The 6,956-nt window shown below is 40.0% G+C and overlaps 1 pseudogene; it reads right to left on the minus strand.

Moving 5' to 3' along the window:
- Positions 1-6,074: 6,074 nt before the first annotated feature.
- Positions 6,075-6,673, minus strand: LOC100387756 (ubiquitin-conjugating enzyme E2 N pseudogene; annotated as a pseudogene).
- Positions 6,674-6,956: the final 283 nt, after the last annotated feature.

Consider the following 6,956-nt stretch of genomic DNA (forward strand, 5'->3'; position numbering starts at 1 on the left):
ACCCAGAGGAATATAAATCATTTCACCACAAAGACACATGCACACCAATGTTCACTGCAGCACTACTCACAACAGCAAAGACATGGACTTAACCTAAATACCCATCAATTGTGGACCGGATAAAGAAAATGTGGTACATATATACCATGGAATTCCATGCAGCTATAAAAAGAACGAGATCATGTCCTATTCAGGAAGATGAATGAAGCTGGAGGTCATTATCCTTAGCAAACTAACACAGGAACAGAAAACTGAATATTGAATTGCATGTTCTCACTTATAAGTGGGAGCTAAATAATGAGAACACATGGACACAAAGAAGGGGACAACAGGCACTGGGGCCTGTTGGGGGAGGAGGGAAAGAGGAAGAGAGAGAATCAGGAAAAAAACTGTCAGGTACTATGCTTAGTACCTGGGTAACAAAATGGTCTGTACACCAATACCCATGACATGCATTTGCCTGTCTTAACAAACCTGCACATGTACACCTGCCTGAACTATAAAAGTTAAAAATAAGCTGGGCATGGCGGCTCATGCCTGTAATCCTAGCACTTTGGGAGGCCAAGGCAGGCTAATTTCTTGAGCCCAGGAGTTTAGGACCAGCTGAGGCAACATGGCAAAACCCTATCTCTACAAAAAATACAAAAAGTTGCCTGGTGTGGTGGTGCATGCCTGTAGATCCAACAACTTGAGGGGCTGAGGCAGGGGGATTGCTTGGACCTGGGAGGTCAAGGCTACAGTGAGCAGTAAACCAAGACCACACCACTGCACTCTAGTCTGAGTGACAAAATGAGACCTTGTCTCAAAAAAAGAAAAAGTTTAATTTTTCAAAAGTTAAAAATAAATACATTTTAAAAAGAATGCCACCTTCCCAAAGCATCAGAAAAACAGACTTTACACTCCACATAAATTTATATTTTCTGTGTTTGCATCACTCATCAAATATTTATTGAATAACTATTAGGAACAAGATCTTGTTTCTGCATTAAAATTTTATTGACATGTTTATTCATTTTATTCCCAAGGACTAAGGTATTTTGTAATGCTGGTGCCCTTCAAACATTCTACCCTTTACTTAGATGAGTTGGCAGGATTAAAAGGTCTTCCTGTTAATAATTGACCTGAAAAAAATTATTTAAAACAGCGTTTGGCCACAGGAAAATCTCCAACATCCATTAATCACAAAATTAGTGCAGTGTGGTTCCACTCTGTATAATAAAATGATACATTGTTTTTCAATTGCAATTGACCCCAGGTTGCAAGTTATATAACCTGAGTGTGCCCAGGTGAACCAAGAAGGCAACCATGGGCAGAACCTAAGTGCTTGAACCAAGGAAAGGGGATAGAATTAAGAAGTAGATTCCACCTGATTTTGGTAAGAAAAAAAAAAAAAGAAGTAGGCCAGGTACAGTAGCTCACACCTGTAATGCCAGTGCTTTGGGAGGCCGAAGTGTATTTCTTGAGGCCATGAATTTGAGACCAGCCTTAGCAACATAGCAAGACCCTATCTCAAATAAAAAGAAAAAAAAGTAAGGGACACTTCATAGCATGATCCACAATCTAATCAGATTTAACCCTGGCATCACCCCATGGCATGATCCAATCAGATTCTGCCTCCTGGCATTACTTCATTGCAAGATTCAATCGGATCATGCCTTGTTACCATCTTCAGACTCCATCTTGGAAGACAAATTTGAGCATCGCCTCCTATTTCCTCACCAGTCAATTTACAAAAAGCTTTGTCTTCTCAAAAGCTGGTACCATAGTATCGACTTCTATGCACATCAGGCAGCAAGCCCATTGCCTGCTAGGTAACAATGAGAACGTAGAAAAGCAGATTCAAATTGCTAATCTCTATTGAAAATATATTGTTTGTTTTTTTAATTCAACAAATGCTTTTTGACTGTTTTATACCAGACATAGTAATATGTATGTAAAGTAGTTCCTACAGAGATTACAAGACCGTGACATTTTATTTTTATTAAATATTTGAAGAATACAAAATATTATAGAGAATATTAATTATTACCCATACTTATGTATCTAACCCATAAAGTGATGAAATAATCTGTATGACAAAACTCCCTGACATGAGTTTACCTATATAACAAACCTGCATGTGTACCCCTGAACCTAAAAGTTTAAAAAAAAATAGGGCTGGCGTGGTGGCTCACACCTGTAGTCCCAGCACTTTGGGAAGCCAAGGCAGGAGGAGCCCTTGAGATCAGGAGTTCAAGACTCCATCTCTACTAAAAATACAAAAATTAGCCGGGTATTGTAGTGGTGGGTGTCTGAAGTCCCAGATCCTCAGAGGCTGAGGCAGAAGGATCACTTGAACAACCCAGGGGACAGAGGTTGCAGTGAGCTGAGATCACACTACTGCACTCCAGCCTGGGTGACTGAGTGAGACAAGAAAGAAAGGAAAGAAGGAAGGAAGGAAGGAAGGAAGGAGAAAGAAGGAAAGACAGAAAAGGAAAGAGGAAGGAGGGAGGGAGGAAGGAGGGAAGGAAGGAAGGAAGGAAAGAAGGGAGGGAAAGAAGGAGAGAGGGAGGGAAGGAGGGAGGGAGGGAGAGAGGGAAGGAAAGACAACATTACTTCAGTTGACATCTCCAATATACCTCCTCAATCCCCAAAGATAACTATTGTCAGCAATTTGGTATTTATCAGTCTTTCATTCTCATAAATATTTGGTACTTTTACTATATACATATATTGCCATAAACAATATGTAGCACTTTCTGCCAGTTTTAACTTTCTTTGGGAGGAGGGGGATGGAGTCTTGCTCTGTCACCCAGGCTGGAGTGCAGTGGCGTGATCTCAGCTCATTGCAACCTCCCCATCTCAGGTTCAAGGAATCCTCTTGCCTCAGCCTCCCAAGTAGCTGGGATTACAAGCACACCAGCATGCCCAGCTAATTTTTGTATTTTTTGGAGAGACGATGTTTCACCATGTTGGCCAGGCTGGTCTCCAACTCCTGACCACAAGTGATCCACCAGCCTAGGCCTCCCAAAGTGCTGGGATTACAGGGATGAGCCACCACACCCAGCCAAATGTTAACACTTTAAACAAAATGTCATACCACTATTCCCATGTTCTGCAACTTACTTTTCATTCATTATGTTATTAAACTTTACCACATTGATTACATGCAAATTAACCTCATTTATGTTAACCATAATATAAAAAGATAGATGGATGAATAGGATAGATAGATAATAGTTAGATGTAAACAGACCAAAGGACCAACCATCGCATGAGCATACAAGTTACCCATTCTCTCGTGAATGGGTATATACATTGTTTTCTATTTATTATGATTCAAAAAATGGAGCAATGAAGATTCATGTACAAATCTTCTGTGTACATGTATGGTATCTATAACCTGTATCTGAGATTGGAATTATTTGGTCATAGGTCAAACATGTTTCAAGTTTAAGAGAGATTTTCCAAATTGCCTACCAAAGTGGTTGTACAAATTCACAGTTGCCCCAGAAGTGTTTAAGCTGCCATTGGTTTACAACTTTATTAATGGTATTGGCTGACTTTTTTTTTTTTTTTTGCCACTGTGAATAATGTAAAATTGCATTTCACTGTGGTTTTACTTTGCATTTACCTACTAGTGAAAATTAGCATATTTTTATGTTTATTGGCCATTCTTTCTGTTCCTCTGTTCACTTTTCTATGAAGATTTGTTTTGCTAATAAATGTATACAAATTCTATTTCTTTATTTAATTATATTTTGTTACTGTAGTTTTTATTTTGTTTTGTTTGAGTACTGGGGTACATGTGCTGAACATGCAGGTTTGTTACATGGGTATACATGTGCCATGGTGGTTTGCTGCACCTATCAACCGATCATCTAGATTTTAAGCCCCACATGCATTACGTATTTGTCCTAATGCTCTCCGTCTCCTTGCCCCCAACTCCCTGTCAGGCCCCAGTGTGTGATGTTCCCCTTCTTGTGTCCATATGTTCTCATTGTTCAACTCCCACTTATGAGTGAGAACATACGATGTTTGGTTTCCTGTTCCTGTGTTAGTTTGCTGAGGATGATGATTTCCAGCTTCATCCATGTCCCTGCAAAGGACATAAACTCATTCCTTCCCCCCAGCCTCCGAGATGGAGTCTTGCACTGTTGCCCAGGCTGGAGTGCAATGGCGCGATCTCGGCTCACTGCAACTTCTGCCTCCCAGTTCAAGCGATTCTTCTATCTCAGCCTCCAGAGTAGCTGGTATTACAAGTGCACACCACTTCACCCAGCTAATTTTTTGTATTTTTAGTAGAGACGGGGTTTCACCATGCTGGCCAGACTGATCTCAAACTCCTAACCTTGTGATCCACCCACCTCGGCCTCGCAAAGTGCTGAGATTACAGGCATGAGCCACTGCACCTGGCCTGAACTCATTCTCTTTTATGGCTGCATAGTATTCTGTGGTGTGTATGTGCCACATTTTCTTTATCCAGTCTATCATTGACAGGCATTTGGGTTGGTTCCAAGTCTTTACTATTGTAAACAGTGCAGCAATTAACATATGTGTGCATATGTCTTTATAGTAGAACCATTTATAATCCTTTAGGTATATACTCAATAATGGGATTGCTGGGTCAAATGGTATTTCTATTTCTAGATCCCTGAGGAATCTCCACACTGTCTTCCACAATGGTTGAACTAATTTACACTCCCACCAACAGTGTAAAAGCGTTCCTATTTCTCTACATTTTCTCCAATATCTGTTGTTTCCTGACTTTTTAATGATTGCCATTCTAACTGGCATGGGATGGTATCTCACTGTGATTTTCATTTGCATTTCTCTAATGACCAGTGATGATGAGCTTTTTTTAATATGTTTGTTGGCCACATAAATGTCTTCGCTTGAGATGTGTCTGTTCATATCCATCACCCAGTCTTTGATGGGGTTGTTTTTTTCTTGTCAATTTGTTTAAGTTCCTTGTAGATTCTGAATATTAGCCCTTTGTTAGATGGATAGATTGCAAAAATTTTCTCCCATTCTGTAGGTTTCCTGTTCACTCTGATGATAGTTTATTTTGCTGTGCAGAACCTCTTTACTTTAATTAGATCCCATTTGTCAATTTTGACTTTTGTTGTAATTGCTTTTGGTATTTTAGTTATGAAGTCTTTACCCATGCCTATGTCCTGATCGGTATTGCCTAGGTATTCTTTTTTTTTTTTTTTTTTTTTTTTTTTTGAGACGGAGTTTCGCTCTTGTTACCCAGGCTGGAGTGCAATGGCGTGATCTCAGCTCACCACAACCTCCACCTCCTGGGTTCAGGCAATTCTCCTGCCTCAGCCTCCTGAGTAGCTGGGATTACAGACATGCGCCACCATGCTTAGCTAATTTTTTTTTTTTTTTGTATTTTTAGTAGAGATGGGGTTTCACCATGTTGACCAGGATGGTCTCAATCTCTTTTTTTCTTTTAATGCTCCATCAGTTTTAATTTTAAAATACGATTGTCACATTGGGAAAATGAAATAAACACAGTAAAATAAACTGTACAAAGGCAAAGTAGAATAACAAAAAATATTTTACTAAAACATAAGATTTATAGAAGTTTCCAGACAAGCCATACAAAATGGTCACAAGCTTTTTTTGAAAGGGGGAATCTATACTTGACAGCAAAGTCACAATGTTATTAGTGAGGGCTGTGATGTTTGTTTAATGTTCCCATTTTGGTTCAAACAATCAAGCTTGTCGATCTACAGCGTCTAAATAAAGTTAGACTTGGCTAGAGAGCATATTCTAAATAACTGGTTAGCTGCTTTTAACCAATGCAATTAGATCACCATAAAAGGAGCCCATAAAATTAAAATAAAATTATCTCCCCCCTCAAAAAAATAAAGAAAAACACCCACACCCCTGCAGCTAACCTGACAATTACCTTCATTCACAGTGCTTTATACTTAAACCAGGATGGGGGAAATGAGTAAAAGCAGGAAGGGGCCGCTGCTTTTAAACCTTTCACAACAATCCAGATGATACTTCTAGCCTCTGCTCATGCTTTACGACAGTGAATCAGGACAAGACATAGATTTGCTAATGTGCATTTAATCACCAAAGGACTGAAGATGTCTGGGCTTTTTTATTCTGTAATGTTTCTAAGACTGTGTCCATTAAATGCAAACAAAAAGGAAGACGTCTTAGTAGAACAGAAGTGATGCACACTTGATGATCTGATCAGTTTAAATATTATTCATGGCATATAGCCTAGTCCATGCTCTAGCTGTTTCTATGGCTTGGGCTTCGTTGGTCTTCCACTGCTCCACTACATCATTTGCTAATGGATCATCTGGATTAGGAGCACTTAACAAGGCCTGGATCGATAGCAGAACTGTGCGGATCTGCAGTGCTGGGGACCACTTATCTTTCAAAATATCTAAACATATTCTTCCCAACTTGTCTACATTAGGTTGATAAATTTTGGTCATAAAACACACTTTAGGGGCTGCCATTGGGTATTCTTCTGGAAGGAATAGTTCAAGTTTAAAAGTCCCTCCCTCAAAGGGGGAATCCTGAGGGCCAGCAATGACCACATGAAAATAACGGGCATTGCTCTCATCTGGTTCTGCTTTGATGCCAGGAACTGGTTCTGCCAGCAAACGCTGGGTTTCCTTGATGATCCTGCGGGGCAGCCCGGCCATCTTGTCAGAACCCCGGTCTCAATCTCTTGACCTCGTGATCCACCCACCTCGGCCTCCCAAAGTGCTGGGATTACAGGCTTGAGCCACCGCGCCCGGCCTGCCTAGGTATTCTTTAGGGTTTTTATGGTTTTAGGTTTTACATTTAAGTCTTTAATCCATCTTTAGTTAATTTTTGTATAAGGTGTAAGGCAGAGGTCCAGTTTCTGTTTTCTGTTTATGGCTAGCCAGTTTTCCCAGCACCATTTATTAAATAGGGAATGCTTTCCCATTGTTTGTTTTTGTTATGTTTGTCGAAGA

Source organism: Callithrix jacchus, chromosome 9 (assembly GCF_049354715.1).
Source record: "Callithrix jacchus isolate 240 chromosome 9, calJac240_pri, whole genome shotgun sequence".
In the NCBI taxonomy this organism is placed as follows: domain Eukaryota; kingdom Metazoa; phylum Chordata; class Mammalia; order Primates; family Cebidae; genus Callithrix; species Callithrix jacchus.